The sequence below is a fragment of the Balaenoptera borealis genome (genome assembly GCF_965194805.1).
Source record: "Balaenoptera borealis genome assembly, chromosome: 17".
In the NCBI taxonomy this organism is placed as follows: Eukaryota; Metazoa; Chordata; class Mammalia; order Artiodactyla; family Balaenopteridae; genus Balaenoptera; species Balaenoptera borealis.
In genome coordinates this window covers 61,615,336-61,638,700 of record NC_138876.1, presented here as the reverse complement: position 1 = coordinate 61,638,700, position 23,365 = coordinate 61,615,336, and positions in this window count along the sequence as shown.

The following is a 23,365-nucleotide window of genomic DNA, read 5'->3' as shown; positions in this document are numbered from 1 at the left end:
TTAATGAATTCTGGAAGTTCTAGCCAGAGCAATTAGGCAAGAAAAAGAAATAGAAGACATCGAAATTGGAAAAGAAGTAAAATTATTTTTGTTTCCAGATGATATGATCTTATATGTAAAAAACACTAAAGATTATACACACAAAAATACTGTTAGAACTAATAAATGAATTCATCAAAGTAGCAGGACATAAAGTCAACATACAAAATCAGTTGTATTTGTATACACTATAATAAATAACCGGAAAGAAAATTTTGAACATAATTTCATTAACAATAGCATTAAAAAGAATAAAATGTTTAAGAATTCCCTTAACCTAAAAGTGAAAGACTTGTAAAATAAAAACTACAAACATTGCTGAAAGAAATTTTAAAAGGCATAAATAAATGGAAATATATCCCTTTGTTCATGGATGGGGAGACTTCATATTGTTAAGATATCAATACTACCTAAAGGAATCTACAGATTCAATTCAATTTCTATCAAATTCCCTAAGATGTGTTCTGCAGAAATAGAAAAACCCATTCTGAAATTCACATGGCATGTAATAACCATGACAATCTCAAAAAGGAAGAACAACACTAGAGGACTCTCTCCTAATTTCAAAACTTACTACAGTAATCAAAACAGTGTGGTATTGGTATAAAACAGACATATAGGCCAGTGGAATAGAATTAACAGTCCAGAAATAAATTTCCACATATATGGGTAAATGATTTTTGACAAGGGTTCTAAGACCATTCAAAGGGGGAAGAATAGTCTTTTCAACAAATAGTGCAGGGGAAACTATACACCAGACCAATATTTTATTGTTTTTAGTTATTCTAATCAGGTAATTACTCTGTAGGTGACAATTTATTTCTGTCCTAGGAACAATGAGATAAATTAGCAATTTCCAAAGTTTTCCTCCAGTCAATCTATTTTAATGTCTGCTCTGGTACTGTTTACCACTTTTGTAACATGCCTCCCTGTGTCTGATGGCCAAGAGTTCCAGAAGGAGAGCCACTAGGGAACTTTCCATGAATGCTGAGATCCCCTGATCAATGTATGAAGGGAGTGTATCCTGGAACCTGGAGGGAGGGAGTAGGGAGTTATGAATGGCTCTTATGATATGAATCCATTCAAGTGTTCCTATATTCCTAAACCTTTGGATTCATTGCTCTACATTGTACCAGAAAATTCTTTATCCTCATTTGCATTTAGTGTAGGTTATATTTTGTCCAAGTGCCATTCAAACAACAGAGTAAGAGTTAAACCCACCACACCCTCTCTCAAATCAAGAATCTCTTATAATTGTATGCATATCAGTATATCCAACCTAATCAAATCATGTTATTTTCTTCCTGGTATAGCACTTAAGGAATCAATTCCCACATATATTTCTCAGGTTTCTGTTGAATTATATGTTATGCATTTTTTCAATGGATAAGCTATATTGTATTTATATCTTTGGGGCATGCTAGATGTGTCTCTAATTAAGAGTCTGAAGTCCATGACTGGGTAGAGAAAGTGAGTCTTAAAAGGGACTTGGAATAATTAAGACAGCGTAGGCAGGTTTCTTCAGACAAGATAAGAGAAGCTGATTTTCCTGACAAGAGATGTTCATTAGGATATCAAGGGGAAGGGATCAAGATAATCAGATTTTTAAAATCCACCCAAAAGTTTTCATTACAAAACTGAAGATGTTGATCTTTCCCAATCCCTGTCCAAACTGCATTATAATTTAGAAACATACTTGAACAGACTTTGGGTCTATATTTTGAATATTTTAGCCCTTTGGCTAGAAAAGTTAAAAAAATTTTGGGGGGGCTTCCCTGGTGGCGCAGTGGTTGAGAATCTGCCTGCCAATGCAGGGGACACGGGTTCGAGCCCTGGTCTGGGAAGATCCCACATGCCGCGGAGCAACTAGGCCCGTGAGCCACAACTACTGAGCCTGCGCGTCTGGAGCCTGTGCTCCGCAACGGGAGAGGCCGCGACAGTGAGAGGCCCGCGCACCGCGATGAAGAGTGGCCCCCGCTTGCCGCAACTGGAGGAAGCCCTCGCACAGAAACGAAGACCCAACACAGCCATAAATAAATAAATGAATAAATTAAAAAAAAAAAAAAAAAAATTTTGGGGGGCCAAATGGAGAAGTTTTCCACTTCTTTGAGCATCCCTGAGAGATTATAGGTTTGAATTTGCCATTTTCTTTCTATAAACTCTTCAGAACAGCCAGAAGCAGCTATCCTACACCACAGTTCTTATTTCCACCCCAATGTTCTATTGCTTCTGCCACTTGGGCTACCAAACCGTGCATATAACAGGCACTTCACTACACAACAACTGTAGCAGATAATTTAAGTAACTGTATTTCCACTGAAATACACTATCAATATCGTATTTTCCACTGGCAATAATGGCATCCACTGGCACATTATTGATGTGATATATAAACACATCAAATAATAAAACCCAGAATCCCATCTTTAAAATTGGTTTCATGGAACCACTTATGATAATAAAATTCTCAGTTTGTGTTTGGTGAGAATGATGGTAACCATTCTAGAAAGTTCAAGTGGAAAAGATTTAATACAGTAAAATAGATATGTTTACAAAAGTGATGAAAAGGCTAGATGTTTCAAGATTCAGGGAAACTGCTGTGGTTCTCAGATTTGCCATTACCAGTTAGGGAGTCATGAGGTTGCATGAACCATAGGAAACTTTTGGTCACAAACACCCCTGGCTCCAGATATGAGGCAGAAGGTTTTTGTGAAAACTTCTGGAAATTGTGGCAACAATTTCATGTTTGATAGAGCTCATATTTTTGCTTGCTTCTACTGGAGGAATTATGATAAATTTTCCTTCTTCCAATTCTTACATTATTGTCTCTTATTTTCAGACTCTAAACCTGATCCTCTTGGTGGAGATTACAGGGAAAAAAGTTCATGGGCTTCCAGCTGGGAGAGCATAGAAAGGGAGAAAGTAGTGCTGAGAAGGTATAGTGTCTCTAATTTCTGCTGTACTGTAGTTATTCATGGGGTGGATTAAGACTTGCTTATGACAGATTCTGTATACCATCTTGAAAAACTAGGATCTTCTCCCAGCCTTAGGTTTCAAGTAACACCTAATGTTTCTAAAATAAGGAAAAGAAAGGTTAGATTTTTAAGGAAGATATCTTGAATTACAGAATGAAAATAGACTGGAAAGATGAAATACTGGAAGCAAACAGATTGCTGAAGAGACTATTGCAATATTCCAGGGAAATGAGATGATGAAGGCTAAAGTAAATGATGTAACTACAGAGTTTAAAAGAAGGGATGATTATAAGGTATTTCAACACAAAATTAACTTAAATTAGTAATTGAATAAGGGGAGCTCTTGGTTTCCCGCCTTTTCTTGTACCACCTTCTTCTTTTCCAAACCTACTTCCCATTCAGTCGATTACTGTTATGACACATTTTCTTCCTATTTCTTAAATACATTCCCTATATGTATATCTATGACCACTGTCAGTATAGAGTCTCTCATCATCTCTCACCAGGATGACTGAGTCAGGTCCTACAAACACAAACAAATGAATTACTCCACTGAACAAAACCCTTCAACAGTTTCACATGGTCTAAAGGAAAAAAATCCAAACTCCTTAGTAGAATCAGATACACATTTGGTATCTCTATCATAACAGCATCCTGACCTCCTCTATTTGTAGGTATCATCTTTTCCATCCGTCAGAGGAAACTTATCCTCCTGAATTCCATATGATCTTGATAAATGTCATCAATTACTTTATGGTCATACTTTAGAGGTTTGCTATATAAGAAAAATGGAGCCAATCATACTGTGCCCCTGCTTGGCCTCAGAGATATATCCAGATATTGGCATATGGCTCAAGTAGATCTAATCAGTGCCCCTACCTAAATTTTTTCTAGCTGGAACTTCTGTGGAACACTCTCCTACTCTTGGGTTACAGAGTTGGAATAAAGTGAATACCTGTAGCCTTGATCTTGACTATCTGATAAAGCCATTCTGCATTTTGAGAAAATGAAACAAAAATACAAGAAACAGTAGACAAGAAAGAAGAAATTTCTGTCCTTGGTTTGAGCCATACTTTTGTCTTTGTATTTTTCAAGGTTTGAATGAGAGTAAAGAGTCTATTTTTTATTTATGACTTTGAATTAAAATTCTGTATCACACTATGGAAGAAAGAGAGAGAGAAAGAGTGAGAAAGGGAGAGGGAGAAAGGGAGAGAAGAGAAAAAAAACACTGATTAATACTATGTAAAAATGGCTTAGTGATCTGGATGTTTCATGTTTCCTGACTTTATGTATTTTGCCCCATTTCTGGACTGTTCTTTCTGTTCCTTATCTGGATTCCCTCTATATTTCTTTCAATAATGTCCTCAAGACCTTCCACTAATCCTTCTTTCCAGGCACGTTTCTGTGTGTATTTCTGTCACAATCCTTACCATATTATAATTTATCCACGTTTATATATGAAACTTCCATGTGACTGGGAGTCCTTTGAATGGAAGGACCATCTCCTACTTATTTATTTTGTACTTTCTAGGAGACTATTTCACACAAAGTTTTGCTCAATACAAGCTTGTTGAATAAATAAAGTGGGGTAATCCATGTCCATGGGAAAATATTATTTTTCTCCTTATTGTGTCCAAGACAAAATTTTATTATTTTCATTTATAGTGGATATCTATAAATTCTTGTCATTTATCTACACATTAAATATGGAATCAAAAAAAAATGAATTATCATGAATATCTGCATCAGTGTATTAACCCAGGTACATGGCCCACACTTTTTTTCAATTTTGCCTCAATTGTTTATTTGTATTTTGATATTTACAGAAAAAAGCCCTATAAGAGACTGACAACATGATATATTTACCAATGTGAGGTCATAGCAAAATGGAAGACCAAAAGCTAACTCATAGTTCCAATTAATATTATTTAATTCAATTTCATTCAGTTCGGTTAAATGTTGTTTGGTTCACATCACCTTAACAGCATGCGTTGGACATCTGCTACAAGAAATGAAGTTTTTAAGGCACTATAGGAGACACAAATATAAGACATTGTCTACAAAAAGATGTTAATTTTAGTGAAACATAGAAGAAAAGAGTGTGCACTTTGGGACCTACATCTCAAAGTTCAGTTTTGAAACACCTGAATCTCCTAGATTAACATGATGTTATAACAGATTATTAATAAACTCAACCAACAGCTGGTCAGGTCTTTATGAGCTTTGAAATCATGCCTTCAATACTGCAATGCAGCATATAAACAATTAAGAAGTTTATACATATAAACAGAGTGTTGCAATTAATCTACAAACAAATTCATTTTATATCAGATTTGTGACTTTTACACCAATGTGTACTCATTTTGTGGCTGCCTCCCACTGTTTTGGCAAGGCTTTCAAATGTTTTCTTCCTCCCTCATCTTCCAGCAGGAAAGCCAACAGCTGTGGCCAAGGCAACAATTTTGGCAGTGGTAATGCCCAGATGACAACCTCTGGAGTATCTCTCTCCAGCAGTAGCAGTGACATCTGGACCACTTTCCACACTTGAGAGCATCTTGGCTCATCTCCACACATACAGCTGCAGAGCCATCACAAGAGCTATCTTCAAGTAGGGACACGGCATTGTGAGAGACAATTGTTCTCTGATTAAGAGACAATTCACATTGTGTATATGTAAATGCATAATTACTGTGTGTGTGTGTGTGTATTTTGTGAATAGGTTTAAGACTATAGTTTGTTTTAAAAAAGAGAGAATTAAATACACACTCCATGTCTTCAATTCACTGTAGTTATGTCTATATATTCAGGTTTACATATATGCGTGTACATCTACACACACATCATCATCAGAGTCAACCATTCAGACAGTTCAGCATTTGAGAGCTTTTGATTATTATGGGATGAGACAACTTCCTTTATGAGTTCCTTTGGTACATAGATACTGTATATTTACTGCCAAACCATACATGGTTTGAGGAAGTAAGATATAAAGATGCAAATTACTTAAACATAGCATTACTACTGTTGAGGCAATTACAATCCTGCCACTGGGGAAAAACATAAGAAATTCAAAAGAACTGACAAACAAAACAGCATCCCAACATATCTATTACTTGAGAGCCTTGAGGTACATCATTTACCCTTAATTATAAAGTCAATTACTATTTATCTATCGAATTGTGCAACTAACTATACATGCATTAACACACTTAATTCTTATAAACCTGTGAAGTAGATATTATTCCCATTGCATGGATAAGATAAATAAGGCCCAGATAAATAAAAGGTCACATAACTCATAAGTGGTAGAGCTAGATTTCTAAGGTCACTATCTTTACCACTGTTCCTCCCCTACAGTATTTAGTTTGCCAATCATTACATTTTCTGAAATGCATTTTATTATAAACAGTCAATTGTGTATAAAGACAAAAGCACGAGTTATAGGAGAAAGACTTCCAACTGGAGTAGGGTAAACTGTTAAGACATAACAGAAAAAGTGGGGACAAGACATTTGCCGTTGATAGTTTGCCATTAACAGATGAATAAGTGGAAGTTGACAAGGTAGATTAGCAAGCAGATGGGCTTGTCTGCAATCACAGGGCCAAAGTGGATATTTTGATATCGCTTTGTAGTGGTATTGAATGTAGTTCAGTGACACCCTCTGGATTACCCTTTTCTGGTAGCAATATTTTATTTTAAAGTTTGCAATTCCTGACAAGTGTTGTTTTTAACTCTAGTGTTCATTTTTTCTTTCTTTAGTTCCATCAAAGTGTGAATATTCTACTTCACAAGCTCCAATAGTCATATGTGAAGTTGTTTCTCCCTCTACTTTTGTCAAGTCACTTTTTAATTTATTCTCAGTTTCTGTAATTATTTCTTATAGAAATAAGTTATTATTTGTTCAACTTAGTCACTTAGAAACCTGAGGGGAAAATTAATGACACAGATTATTGGATAGTTTTCACAACCTCACCAATAGAAAATATTCCTTGAAAAGTTACTTATTTTAAATAAAATTATTAGATGACCTAGATTTTTAAGTTGATGTAGTATGATGTAGTTAAGCCAATATCCAAGTCAAAATGGAGAGTAGTACATGAAATTAATAAAGATTAGACAAAAATCCTATCTCAGTGCTTTATTCAAAGTTCAGGCAATTTATAAGCATGTGCCCTTTTATTTTTTTTTTAACTGTCTGTGTTTTCAAGGTCTCACATTCAACCAAGTACAATTAGCTCACTCAGTACAATTAGTACTTAGTGTGCATGCAGACTTGTGTATGCTACAACCTTCTAGCTCAGGGTTTTATCAAGGCTTGCTTTGCCTGTCTTGGTCCTCAGCTCTCCCTGTTAAATTTCTGGCTGGTCTGCTGGTCTATTGCTCACCCCAACTAGTGTCAAAATCAGAAGTTAGATGGGCTGTTGGCCTTCCCTAATTTTCTGCCACTGAAATCTCTAAGTGTTTGACAACTCTGCAGGTCCCAGCATTTCCAGCATTCTTCTTCAAATGAAATCAGCCCCCTCCCATGATCTTTGTATCACTTTTCTGCCATGGAGCTGAAGTGAGAGGGTAGGAGCCACCTCTGACTAAAAAGTCACAGGCTCCCCTGTTTCTACTGAGATTCAATAGATTTTCTTGAATATACACTTCACATTTTGCTTTATGACTTCTGTTGATTTCGGACTCTTTAAATGGCTATTTTTTTAAAATAATTTCATCTGATTTATCATTGCATTTTGGAAAGAGGATTTGGAGAAAGGATTAACCTTATTCAGCCATTCTGAAAGTTCCATCCTCTCTGTTTCCTCTGTTTTCTATTAGTTCATTCCTTCCTGCCTTCTTCTGGGCTATTTGAACCTCTTCAGTGTACTTAATGTTTTCTTGAATATATCTTTGTGTATTTGTTCCAACATCTGTTCTTGGGATTGCAATGCAATATTTACCTTTTCAGTTTATTTGAAATCAACTTTTTTAGTACCTCAAGTGAAACATATAAGATTTACCACCATATAGATCTCTTTATTCTGCCCTTATATTTTACTTATATTATATGGGACATATATAAGCATTGCATTCCATCAGACAATTTTATGGTTTTTGTTCTCAAACATAACACATATAATAAAGAACTATAAAAGGAAAGAATAGTTCATTATATTTTCTGTACATTTATTATTTCAGTTGCTATTTTTTCATTTCTGATATTCCAAGGTGACTTTGGTAGCATTTCCTTTCTGTCTGAAAGAATTACTTAAGCAATTATTTGAGAGCATGTCTGCTGACCAAAAAATTCTCTAAGATTTTCTTCATTTGAGAATATCTTTATGTTGTTTTGCTCCTGAAAGATATTTCACTGGATATGGAATTCTGGGCTTTCAAGATACTTTTCTTGTCTTCAGTTTTCAGCATTTTGACTATGATATAACTGGGAATGGATGTCTTTTTCTTTTTTAGGTTCACTGAGCTTCTTGAATCTGTAGATTTACCTTTTTCACCAAATTTTGGAAATTTTCAGCTTCTTCTTTATTTATTATTTTTTTTTACTGCACCTTTCTTTTTTTCTGAGATTGTGATGACATGAATGTCAAAACTTTTGGTATTATCCCAAAGGTCTCTGAAGCCCTTCTCATTTTTTTCAATCTTTTTTTCTATTTTATTCAAATTAGATAATTTCTATTAATACATCTTCAAGTTCACTGACTCTTTCCTTGGTCATTTCCTTTTGGTTATTGAGCCCAACCAGTGACTTTATTCCAGTTACTACTTATTAAATTTAAATATTTCCATTGGCATCCTATACCTTGAATTTCTTCAATGATATTTCTGCCTTTCCATTCATTCCAAGAGATTCACCTTATTTATTGGAATATTTTTGTAATAGCTGCTTTTTAATGTCTATGCCATTTAATTCCAACATATTTGTCATCTCAGCTTTGAAATCTGTTGAATGTCTTTTCCCAGGTGAGTTGAGATTTTCCATATATATATATATATATATATATATATATATATATATATACACACACACACACACACACACACACACACACATATTTGCTGATTAAATTCAATTTTATCTCAAGGCATTTTGAAAGCATGTTATGAGACACTAGGTCTTATTTAAATCCTATAGAGAGTATTGATCATTTTGTTTTAGCAGGCAATCAGCCCAGTTGGGTTCAGACCACAATTTTAATTCCTTTTTGAGGGGTGAAGTATCAGTGTCCACAATGCTTTTCAGATCAGTCACACATATGCATTACCCAGTGTACAGTCTCTGACCTAGGCAGCGTCTTTCTTTAAGTTTAGTTCTCAACATCTATGATATGCTGCTTAGGGTCAGATCCATGAATATATAAAACAGGAGTAAGTACAGAAGTTCATAAACAAAACAAGGGGGTCACTTTCCCAAACTACTCTCTCTCCACAGTTTCTCTGGAATTTTCTGGGACCCTGGGCTCCTCTTTTTGGTTCTCTGGTCAGAAAGCAATTTTTTCTTTTTTTAACACCATTCTCCTGTGTACTTCCCAAAACTGTGAGACAAACATTGAGAAGTCAGAGAGAGAAAGAAAAACAACATGGATATGGACTAATACTCTTGGGACCACAGCTTCTTAAATTAGAAGGAAGTTTTCTCTCTTTCACAGTAGTAGGCTCTTAAAGATCCCCAGGACAAAAACGCCATGGGAATCCTTGATGGCTGAGACAAAAATGAATTTAAAAAAAGAAAAAGAAAAACAACAAGGCATTTCCAGCACTCTCTCCAAAAATTAAGAGAACCCATTCTAACTACCCACAGAAGAACTACAGGAGATCTGTTGGAGCGTTCTCTTGTAGTGTCGTTGCCCATTTCTGGCTTTCCAGCCATGTTAAATCCAGTCCTGAGAGTACTGGAAAGAAAAAATAGTAAACCCACTGCCAGTTTGATGTCTTTGAATTCTATTCTTCTCCAATCTTCTGGCTACTATTTGCTTTTCAGAGTCCTCAAACAGTTTCTCTAAACATTCTGTCCAGGTTTTATAGCTTCATTGAGTGAGAGAGGCAGAATATTCTTACTTTATTTCATCCAATATATTTTGCTACTGTACCCATGTCTTCACCCATAACTCTAATTGAGAATCATATATGACGTTTTCACTACTGGTGTTCAAACTCTAGTCACACACACATACATGCACACACACACACACCATCCCCAGAAATACATCTATATTGTTTAACAAGGCTTCACACAGGTCTCCCTTACTCTCTTTTTGCTAGAGTTTAATCTGAGGACAGTTCTGTTAATCCATAAGGAAAAAATTTGAATATAAGTAAACCCCTTGAGTATATGAGTCTGGCAGAAGGAGTGATTTTTTCACTCATTTTTTTCACCATGCATGCCAATTTTTTCTTGTATTTGGTACCAATTTACTCATGAAAGAATAACTTTATGAATCCTTCCTCCCCTTTCCCTGTAGTGGAATGCATTGCCTCTAAGGTACAACACTCCTGTCAGAAAATGTACTTTTCTGAACTATGATTGTTTGTAAAATATGTGATTGTAACCTGCAACTTGAAGACCTCCATGTCACTTCCTTCTGTCTAGGTATTTGTAAAATTAATTTTTGTGGGCATTTTGAATGAGTAGCAGGAATGCTGAGTCTTCTGTGGGTCAGAGGCAATTCAGAAGACCTTAGACTTTTTTCAGCAATAAAGATCCTTGAAATAAATGATCTCATTATTTAGAGAGATTTACAGGGCAGTGACATTATCAGCAAGTAAATACTTTTAAAAATGATCTCTTAAGAAACTAGAAAAAATAACAAATGAAGCCCAAAGTTAGTGGAAGGAAGGAAATAATAAACATCAGATGTGAAATATATGAAATAGATACTAAAAAGATAATAGAAGAGCTCAATGAAACTAAGAGCTGGTTCTCTGAACAAAACTGACAAAACTTTAGGTAGACTCACCAAAAAAAATGTATACGAGACAGGGCTCAGATAAATAAAATCAGAAATGAAAGAGGAGATGTTACAACTGATATCTCAGAAATGCAAAATATCATGAGACTACTATGAACAATTATACATCATCAAATTGGACAACCTAGAAGAAATGGATAAATTCCTAGAAACATACAGTCATCCAAGGCTGTATCTTTTCAAGAAGATATAGAAAATCTGAATAGACCAATTTAAGGAGATTGAATCAGTAATCAAAAACCTCCTAACAAACAAAAATCCAGGACCAAATAATTATAAACTGGAAAAAAAAATCTGGTTTCCTTTGAATCCAAAATATTTATTTTTAACCATTTACTTTTAAAGAACATGACACATGCAAAATTTCTTTCTTATTGGTGTCTTCAAATTTCATCACCAAGTTACAGTACTTGCAGGACATTTGGAGATGTTTATAAGCAGAATTCTTTGTGTCTCTAAATGAACACAAAAGTAATAGCCAAAACAAAAACATACTTGTTGTCAAAAAAAAGTCATGTTTCATGTAGCTTTCCCTACCTTTATTGGAAGAGAAAAATATAGAAATTTCAGGGTGATTTGCCTCCATCTTCAAAAAAAGGAATTGAATGAATAAAAGTGGGAAATCAAGTTTATCTATAGCTCTCGTGATATTTAGCCTTTCTTGCATATGTACACATGTTCATGATCATGGACTACTGACAGTTTGCCAATAGTAGGGGATGTTGATTTTATTTACTTATCCTAAGAACCAGAGAAAGTACAATCTTTGGAGAGACTCAGACTATGACATGTTTTAGGATAACAAATAATAAATATTTTGGATTTATAGTTTAATTTGTGGCTTTTCATTTAAACTTAAATTTACCTATAATCCATTTTTTACTTCTTGAGATATTCATATGTTTTAAGACCTATGCTGAATCTTATCAGAGAAACTGAGACCCGAGGCTGAGATTGCTAGTTGCTTACCTAATAATCACGCTTATGTTGTTCCTTTTATAATGGATTCCTGAAATTTTAATTTAATTTAATTTAGTTTTGTGGCCATGCCACGCGGCTGGCAAGATCTTAATTCCTCGACCAGGAATCGAACCTGGGCTGGGAAGTGAAAGTGTGGGGTTCTAACTACTGGACTACCAGGGAATTCCCTCCTGAAATTTTTAGAAGATGTCAATGGGTTCAGCAAAAAATTGCTGGCATTGAGTATGGCTTCTGTGAATGCTTCTAAATGTGTCTCTAATGGCAAATCCTGTCTTTTACTCTTGCTAATGGCTCCCTTCATCATTTATAAATTGTATACATGACTATTAGAGCTCCAGCAATCATCTTGTGAGCACAAAGAGAGCTCGTAGATGGAAACCACAGGATAAGGACACAGAAGAGAAAGATGTGAAGAGCCTAGGTCAGTGAGGTCACTGTGAAATGACAATATGATGCTAGGGTATAATTTTGTTATGAAGGAGGGGGAAAAGTCCTATTTTATTGAAGTTATTGTTATTCTGTGTCTTTGTTATTAACAGCCAAATAAATTTCCTAGCAGATACAAGATATATAGTGCATACCTGTGGTTGTCTTTCTATAATACTTTTCTTTTTGTGAAAACGTTTTCTTCCCCTATTTCAACTGTATAATTTTAATGAGAATTGTCATCCTTCTATAAATGTCTAGCTTTTTTCCCCATTATTGATTGGTTCAGAGTTGGCACCTGAACTAAGCTGTGAAAAATATCTAATTCCTACCTCAACTGTTGATTGGTCTTGAAATAAGCATGTGTCCTAAGTTGCACCCATTGAAATGTTAAAGGATCTTTGAATTTAGCATGGGAGAAAGACAAAACAAAACAAAAACAACAACAACAAAAATAGCTTCTAACACCTCCCTGGTGGTGATATAATCAAAGGTAAAGCCTGGGCTCTATTTGCAGCCCTATTTCCTCCCCAACAGAGGAACTGACCAGAGAAAATGAAGACAACCTGCAAAGGGATCAGTTTTAAGAGAATGGAAAAGAGAGGAGAGTTCTGGTCATTTTCAAGTCCTTGCTTTCAAGTTGTCCTTGGAGCTGGGCTATGCTTTTCTTTATCCCTGAGATAGATGTTACAATTCATTCTACCTTTTACCTAAACTTCTTAAAATGGAAGTGCTTGTAATCTTCAACCAAAAAGTAATGATCAATCAGATTAATTTGGGTCATTCTATTGTTTACATGGAATACAAACACATACTTATCTGTTTCTCTGCATAACTTGAATTATGTCAGTAAATCAGGTTGACCAAAAAGTGATGCATTCAAATTAGCTGTTGTCAGAGAGCCTTATTCTTTAAGAAGTTTAAGATGTTATTTATTCCCACTCACATTCTGCAGTCAATATTTCAGCCCAAGTCATATAGTATGTCTTGAATTTTTCATTCTTTTTGAAGCCTTAAGTTTTGTTGTTTACCTTTTTTACTCCTTCACTTTTGTTTGTTGCCTGGTAATATATCTGCTTGATTCAGCTTAAAGGAGGGAAATGGCTAGTCATCATTCTATATCTGTTTATCTAATTAACAAGTTTTAGGCATCAACAAAGGAAGCCACACTAGGCAAGGGATAACAAATGTGATCAAGATATAGTAACATAGTAGCTCCTTTCAATGAACTTAAAGACTAGTAGTTATATAAAGATAAATGCAAAGAAAGCATGATGATAGGAATATTTACAATGAACAGTGGGTAGTCACTACACTACAGACAAGAGTGTAGTCAAATTTACTTTAGAACTGGGAATTTTCAGTAAAGGCTTCAAATAAGAGTCAAAATAGAATGAAGTCTTGAAAGATGAGCATAGATAAGAAGTTGAAGAAAATTATTGTCTTTCTAAATAGTTTTTTTTTTTTTTTTTTTTTTTTGGTCTGTAGGTTAGGAAAATGTTTGGCAAGTTAAGAAATAGCATTGGGTAACTAGGCAGAAGCAAGATCATGGAAGAAGTGGTATGATTTGCCAACAGTTTTGTATTTCTCCATTAGTAACAAATAACTGTTGAATGGTTTCAGCAAGGTCACTCTGATTACAATGTAGCTTCATTAAGTGTATATTATGAAAACCTGAGTAAGGATGCAGCAGTGGAGATAAATGGAGCAAATAAATTTGAGAGACCATAAAGATATAGAATTTCTAATACTAAATAGGCAGACATGTATAGTTGATTAAAATGGCCACAAACTCCACTTGGAGTTTCCTCTTCTTGAATCTAGGCTGGTTTGCGTGAGTAGTTTGACTGAAAAAAGGTAGCAGAAGTGACACTGTACCTTTTTCATACACAGGCCTCAAGAGATGGGTATCTACCACTGCCCCACCCCTGGAACACCCTCTTGGAAACACTAAGCCATCATTTAAGAAGTCCTAATACTCTAAGATCACCACATGTAAATGTTCCAATACACAATTCCACCTGAGCCCAGCTTTGCAATCATCCACTCTGGGGTACCAGCCAGGTGAACAAAGCCATCCCATACCCTCTAAACAGCCCACTTCACAACTGAATAATACCTTTGTCTATGCTACATAAACATATGTCTTAGTCCATTGGGCTGCTATAATAATAATATCACAAACTAGGTGAATTATAAACAACAAACATTTATTTCTCACGGTTCTGGAGGCTGAAAGTCCAAGATCAAGGCACCAGTATATTTGTGTCTGCTGAGAGCTCACTTCCTAGCCAGTCATCTTTCTGCTATAACCTCACATGATGGAAGGTGAAGGGGGTCCCCAGGACCCTCTAATTCCATTCAAGAGGGCTCTGAGTTCATGAACCACCTCTCAAAGACCCCACTTCCTAATGCCATCACATTGGGCATTAATTTTTAGCATATGAATTTGGGGGGGGCACAAACTTAGCCTATAGCAGCAGAAAAAAAAATTTATATTCCTGAATCATCACACATACAGCTGAGATATACAATAGAATATTTATTGTTTTAAACTGCCAACATTTGGGGTGGTGTTTTATTCAATAATAGGTAACCAAAACAAGATGTGAGATAAAATAGAAAGAGGAGTTAAGAAAATTTCCAGATTTCTGACTTAGGTGTGTTGGAAATTTTTAATATCTTATTTTTAGGTGTAAAATGGTTAGTGTTATCAAAAAAAGTATTGAAAGTATAGGAGAGACAAAGACACTATGCCAGGGAATAACACGTAAATATGAACAGATTTTTAAGATCAAGTGCAGAAGAATGATAAGGATTGGTGAGACCAAATAAAGGAGAGAGTGTTTTTAAAGAAGTTAATGACAGGAATGGGAAATTAGGTGGTGTGGTGGTGGAAGGTTTTCCTTGAAGTAGGGAGTGTTCAGTAGTGAGAATTGCTAAAGTTAAGTCAACTGAGATTTAGATTACAAAGAATTTATTACATTTGTCAGCATTTTACATGACCAAAGCCATTGCATGTTTTGTCTGTTTCCTCTCCCTACTCCCACTCAGTCTATGTTTCACTCCTTTGTACTGCTCAATCCTACTTGAATTCAATTTTTATTTCATGTATCCATGGCCCACTCTGCCAATTGTGAAAGAACTGGAATACCCCATGAAGGTCTTTCTTGAATTCCTGACAGAAAAGAATTCAGCAACATTTCCTAGACTAAAGTGCAGAATCTCAGAGCAGCACCACTGAAAGGCCAAAGTTGCATCACAGATACTCCTGATTTGGTTACAACCGTATACATGACAAATGAAAGAAACACCATTTCAGGGGGTCCAGGTATACAGCTTCCTTGGGTATCGTCTTTCCCAGAATGCCAGGCTTAGGTGCCATTTCTCCTCATATCATATCCTGCTAATTCTGCTTTCCTTTCTCCCTCTTGCCCTCTAGCTTGTAGGTGTTCTGGCCTTGTGAATAAGATTTAGACTTTTGAAATATATGAGGCATAGTCACCTCCCACAATAGTATAAATATGTATATATCTATTAGGTATGTATATGTATGTATTACATATTTATAATAATACTATTATTTTCATAATATTTTTTTCAGAATTGTCTAAGAGTAAGTTGCTTATATAATGACACCTTACCTCTAAAAACTTCAGTTTGTATTTCCTAGGATTAGCACTCTTTAAATAACTTATGTAACAGCTTTTGTAAGTCTCCAGACCGTGATACCACCAAATACGACACATTTTAATGAAGCAACAATACCACATACAAAAATAATATACCAAATATTTTTGTGAAAAATAGTTTTTACTGACTGAAACAAACACTTATATCTCTATACCATACCGTATAAACCAAAATAATTGCTCTGTTGTTTAAAATAGATTAATAAAAAATATTTGATCTAAAAAAGCTTCCTCCTTCAATTTTAACACTGGCAGAACACTGAATAGTCACAATAAGAAGCTACAAATTCAAAATGAAATTGTGAGAAAGGTGTTTAATAGAATGAAACAATTTTGTACAGCATTGCAAGCAACATTTATTAATGAAACATAATAGAATATTTGCAGTGCAATTTATAAATGTAAATGTGCAGCATACGCTAGTCAAAAATGTGTAACAGCTGTGGCTTTGTGAAATGAGTTGGTACCTTCCATAGTATAAAATATAGAAAAATACAGATGACTGATTTGAATCAACGTGGTTTCCCATGGCATGTCACTGTGGGAATCATAATGATCTTCTACCCGGATTGTTTGTCTGACTCCCATTTTCTGTTCTGTGATGTGTGGATGTGAATTATGTTGAAGATAATTTGAGGCTAATTACTAGCCATGTCAATGGCAATTCACCTTCAATGATCAACCATATTTTTTCCTTTAAGAAACCTTTTCTTGGCTAATGACAATGAAAGTAAGCTTTCAGACTGTTTTCTGGTTGCTGTGTTCCCAAGAGTGTTTTTCTTCCCCTTGAAACACCAAGAATCATTTAATCATAAACAAAAGTTTAGATTTTATTTGTATTTAGAATAGATGCTGAGGATGAAAGCAGAAGGTTACTGTGGCAAAGGTGTACAAGGCAAGAACTCAGCCGTAACCATTATTTATTTTATTAGATGAACTTAAAGCAGTGCAGAGGCAAGTGCAGTGAGTGCTAGATAAATATTCACTATTGTCTTATCTTGCTTTTTCTTATATCGTATTTCAGCCATCTTGAAGAGCAACATGCATGATAACCTCATAAGGCAAACTGTATCATTTATTCTAACTTCAACTTTCAAGTTAACACTGAAGTCTTAGGCAACAAAAATGAATAAATTATGGTCTTATAAACATTTATTTAAAAGTTTTGAGGCCATATATAATCAGGTGATCACAAAATAAATGGAGAATTGATATTTGTATTGCTTATCTGTTTTGTAAGAAAACTCTATTGTATTAATTTGGGCACACCATCAAAAATAGACATCACCCTTTATTAAAAATATTGTTTCTTATTTTGATGATCTGTATTTAAGGATGGTAAGTATCATTTGTTTTCACAAAATTCCCAAGGGAATTGAGGAATGCTTGAATTGTGATTTTTTTTTTTTTACTTTGCCTTTTATCATTTAATAATTTGTCTTCTATATGAGGTAATTAGACTGCAGAATAATGTAAGGGAAAGAGCCTTGATTTTAGAATTAAGCATAACTACATTGTAATCCCTGACAACTAAACTGCTTCCTAGCTGTGTGTTCTCTGGAAATTTATATACCATTTGTTTTACCCTCAGGGAATATTATGTATTTAACACCAGGCAAAATAAAAATGGCTCCCATTCAAAAAAAAAAAAAAAATAAGTGTAAACTTTAAACTTTGTAACTTATGTGAGAGAGATTTCTGAAGTCACTACAGTGGAAATACAGAGAAAAAAACTGGAATTGATTAATTTACAGCAGATGCAAGATTTTGACATGATTTTGATAATTCTCATTATGAGATAATTGATATCTATACTGTATACACACTTTGTAGGTTTAACAATGTTCTCATTTAAAATAATCTCCTTAAATTTTAATGTTCATTTGATTATTGATTCCCAAGACACAATATAGTACTAAACATGTATAACAATTAAAATGGGACTAAACTTCCTTCAGGAGAGCAACTTTCTTTTGGTATATTTTGAATATATGATTAGATTACCTGGAGATAAAATGTGGTTCAGATAAATATATTTATTTTAATAAAATAGGGACCCTATGTATACCACAAAATATGGTATGTTAGAATCTTTTATGAAATAGCATTAGGCTCATGGAAAGCCACTGGTATCTAAAAAATTGGGTTTAATAACTAGAAAAATCAACCTCTTTTATGATGGATGTTCACTAAACTTTTTGTGGTAATCATCTCATGTTATATGTAAGTCAGATCATTATGCTGTACACCTTAAACTTATACAGAGCTGTATTTCAATTATATCTCAATAAAAATGAAAGGAAAAATTATATATAAAGAAAAATAAAAACTTAAACTCAAATATTTTAAAGGAAAAAAAAATTAGCAACTTATTCTATAGTCATTGACTGTTGCCATGAGTTTAGTGAAGAAAAAATACAGATAGAATAATTGAAGTATATGTACAATGAAACTTGACCTTTATGGAATACAAATATTTGATATATAGCTCATCAGTAAAACATGAGAATATTCTTGGATAGAAAAATTATAGGCTGGAACCCAAAGGCCAGAGTCCCATGTAAACTGATAAATTAAAGATGCTACATAATTTTTTGTTTTTGTCTTTTTATCAAATACAATACTTAAATATGCTTTCCCTGTGGCATGCTAAAGTGTAAGAAAAAAACCCAGCAATTATTCTATACACCTATTTTTTCAAAGGTGCAGCTTTCTATTATTTTTGCAACAAAGCATGGAATCTATCTAAAACGACCATGGTCTTGTCAAAAATATTTAAGAATCAAATTTGAATGGGTTGTCAATGTACAAAGTTGGAATATTTTTAAAATTCTTAAAAATAAATGCAGTGTATTGAAACATATCAAATACTTTTAAATCCATGAGCTTATTATTGATATTAAACAACAACAACAACAAAAACCTGATTGATCACCTTTGGAAGAAAATAGATAACAAACTCATTACTTTGAAAATTACTACCAAAAAAAAAAAAAAAAAAGGAGGAGAAAGAGGAAAGTGGGGCGCAGGGGGAGGAGAACAGACATTTTCTAGATTTTTGTACAAGAACTATTCTTTAAATTGGCTTAAAAAAATTGATAATAAAAGTGATGAATATACCACCTATGAATTAGTTTTTCTACCAACCAAATGGACGAAATCTGATCAGGCCTCTAGACCTAACTATTAATTTACAAGAAATAAAGAAGCAGAAAAATGTTTTAAATGACATCATGGGGATACAACTGGCAAAATCTAGAGTATGGGAAACAGGGCAAATATTCTGGGTTTTTTTTAAGCACAATAATAACAGCTTTTAAAAGCAAGGGGCAAAGAGAGATGAGTAAGATTTAAAGGGAGATACCAACAAATAAGCAAATCACAAAATATAAAAGTTACTTGTGTCCTGAATAAAACCCTATTTAAGAATTATAAGACAATTGATACAATGTGAATACTACATAGATATTTGAGGATATTAAAGAATCATTACAAATTTTTAGGGGTAAAATGATATTTGAATATGTTTTCAAAAAACTTTAAAGTTGTTATCCTTTAGTTATATAATGAAATGTTTACAGATAAAATGATAGGTTATCTGCAATTTAATTCAACATTATTTTGTAGAAGTCAGTGGGGTGATAGATCAAAATGAAGTTGGTTGGGAAATTGATCATTGTTGTACCTTGATGATGGGTACATGCAGATTCATCATATTACAATAATTTTTCTCATTATTCTCATATAGCTTGGAAATTGTCTATAATAAAATTCTAAGAAATAAGGAGAACACTTGGATCCTTAGATAGAGAGGAGTCTGAGGAAATGTGATCTGTGGAGAATTAAACTACTTCTGCCATGTGAGCATTTGTAGACTCAGGATGTTGGAGCCTCAGATCAGGCCAGGAGACCAGGCCTCAGGTTACATGAGTGGAGAACTGGAAATGAGAACCCGACATAAACTGTAACCCTCAATAACAAGATGAACTGGAAAAAGTGTGCATCTACTAGAAAAAGAAATGGCAACAAGGAAATTAAATTCCTCTGTTTTGCTCTAAGTGGGGATAGATGGACAATCTAAAAGACACCAAAAGTGAAGCTAACAGACAAACCCAGATGGTATCATATTCTACAGGATAACTTTCACTAGTCAGTGGATTAAAAAAAAATCTACTGGAATAACTATTACATATTAAACTTTAAGAGGGAAGACAAATCGTTAGGTTTGTCAGAATTGTTAGGTTGGGTTTGTACAAATCAAACATAAAAATAAATTATTAAAATAATTGGGGAAATATGATTGTAGGTTGTGAATTAGATGACACTAAGGAATTACTTTTAATTTTTAAGTACGCTAATAGCACTTGTCTTTGTAAGAAAATGTTCGTACTTTTAGAGATGCATATTGAAGTAGGTAGTGCTGAAACATTATAACATTTGAAGTATGCTTTACAGATGTGTTACTTAAAGTGTGGTCCCTAGACCAGCAGCATTAGACTCACCTGAGACTTATGAGAAATGTAGAATCTCAGTCACCACCACAGACCGATTGAATCAGAATTCACATTCTAAGAAGATTCCCAAGCGATTTTTATAGACATTAAAATTTTATAAACTTTGATCATAAAAACTGCAACAAAGAAAAAAAAGAGGAAGATAAATGAAGACAAGGTGGCAGAATTTTCGTTGTGTTAAATTTGTCAAGGACACACAAGATTAATCATACCATTATTCTTACTCTTGTATGCTTTGGATATTTTCATTATTAAATCTAAAAATATAAAAAGAGATAGCACAAAATTCAAAGTCTAACAGACTAATTTGCATAATTTCTTCTATAACTATCCCTGCTCTGTCTCTAAAACTGTATAATTTTAAAACTCAGTTCTACTATGTTGATGTTAAATAGAGATGTTGCTACTACTTAAACTACAGGGTGTACTGGAAGGCACAAAATTCTGATAAATAAGGTTAATTTTCCCTGAAACTCATGATAAACTAGAAAATTCTGTCATGAAATTACTAAAATGTTCAGCATTAAATTATGAACACAAGTTCTGGTTTATGATAATGTAATTATATTAAAGCATAACTATAAAAATGGACTATTTTTATTATAATTCTTGGCAAGAATCAATATTAAATTATACTGTATTTGGTGATTATAGGATCAAAGTTGTAGTAATCAGAAAACAGGAAGAGCTAACATTAAATTATATGATTCTTAAAATGGTCAGAAAGTAATAATCAAATCATATTTTTGTGTATAGAGATAACTGTGAGGGAAATTATTTTCCGTATTATACCAGAGTAGAAAAAAACATTGCACATGTAAGTTTGAAAAGCTGTAGAGATGTAACACAAAGTTAAATTGAAAGCCAAGAAAATGACAATTTCCATGCATATAGCATATAAAAATTACATTTTGAAGCAACAGGGCTATAAAATAACTACAGCATCTTCAGCCAATTCATGTGCAAACTAGTATGACCAACATCATTCTTATGCCTATTCAAATCCACAACAAAATTAGAGAAAAAAACAGAAGACAAAATCATTTTGCATTGTACATTTGTAAATGCACTTTCTGGGTAATATTCTAAACTTATTTTCATGTTTCTTTGTGTTTGAAAGTACTATTTTGTTCAGTAATTTTTTTTTTAAATTATAAAGGTAAAGTCAATATTTCCCCAGGAAGATTTCTACCTTTCTTTCCAAGGAACATAATGGACGTATTTACAGAAAGCTATCACTAAACTCTATATGCATGGAATTAATAGATCAAATCAGACCCGAGAGTATTAATCAAATTTAGATCGGTGTTTGTTTTTATTTTTTTACTGTAAGGACACCACACACTTTATTAAAACTCAAGGAGCTTTAGTTTGTGTGGGTTATATTTATCAGTATTTTGTATATTGTAATTTAAAAGAGTAATTTTTAAAAATTGATTTTAAAATAACAATAAGAAGCCCATTATATATGAGTCTAAACATATTTTTAAGAATAATAGCTGTATTTCCAAGAAGAAAACTATCAAGGAGAAAAGTGGCATTATTTTACATTTCTATAAATATCTTTAATATCTGGCTCAGTAGAAGATAGTGGGATTCTCATATCTATTTCTATATCCAATCCATGTGATATTACAAGGCATTCTCCAAAGTGGTTATGCCAGTTGTTCTGCATCTTCAGCACTGCATAATTTCCATATTTTTCTGGTTACTGGTTCTAGGTGATTTGCAATGGTAATTCATTATAATTTAAATTGGCATTTCTATAATGAGTAATGGATTGAGCACCCATTTTGTATGTTTAAATAAGCATTTGTGTATCCACTTTGGGAAATGTCTGTTGAAGTCTTTGCCGATTTTTCTGTTAGGTTGTCTATCTTTTCCTTACAAGTTTGCAGGAGTACTTTGCATATTTCTTTATCAGATATATGTTGTTGGAATAACTTCTACCACTCTGTTCATTCTCACTTAATGGACATTAGATGAATAGCAGTTAATTCTAATGTAGATCAATTTATTGATTTTTTTCATATTTAGCACATATGTCTATTTTTAGAAATTTTTGCTTCCTTGAAAGTCATGAAGATGTCTCTGGTGGTCTACTAAGAGCACCTCATTGTTTAAATTCTTATTTAAATATGTGATCTATATAGAATTTGCTTTTGTGTGTGGAGTGAGAAAGGGATTTGATACATTTGTTTTCCATGTGGAAAACCACTAAGACAGCCCCATTTATTGAAATAACCATTCTTTTCCCACCATATTTTAAAGTTACTTTTTTCATAAAATATGTTCATATATGTGTTATGTCCATTTCTGGACTCTATTTTCTCTTCCATTGGTTGTTGTATCTCTTTGCACCAGTATCAGGCTCCATTAATTACTGTAGCTATATAATGAAACTTGATATCAGGTAGTGTAAGTCTCCAACTTTTTTCTTCTTTTTCCAGATTGTCTTAGCTATTCTTGCCCATTTGCATTTCTGTATATTTTTTTAAACATTTATTGTGGTAAAATACACATAACAAAATTTATCATCTTAACCATTTTTAAGTTTACAGCTTAGTGCTATTAAGCACATTCATATTGATCCAATCATCACTGCCAACCATCTCCAGAACTCCTTTCGTCTAACAAAACTGAAACTCTATACCCAGAAACAATAACTCTTTATTCTCTCCTCCTCCAAGACCTTGGCAAAAACTATTCCACTTTCTGTGTTATGATTTTGACTACTCGAAGTAATTCATATAAGTGGAATCCTACAATAT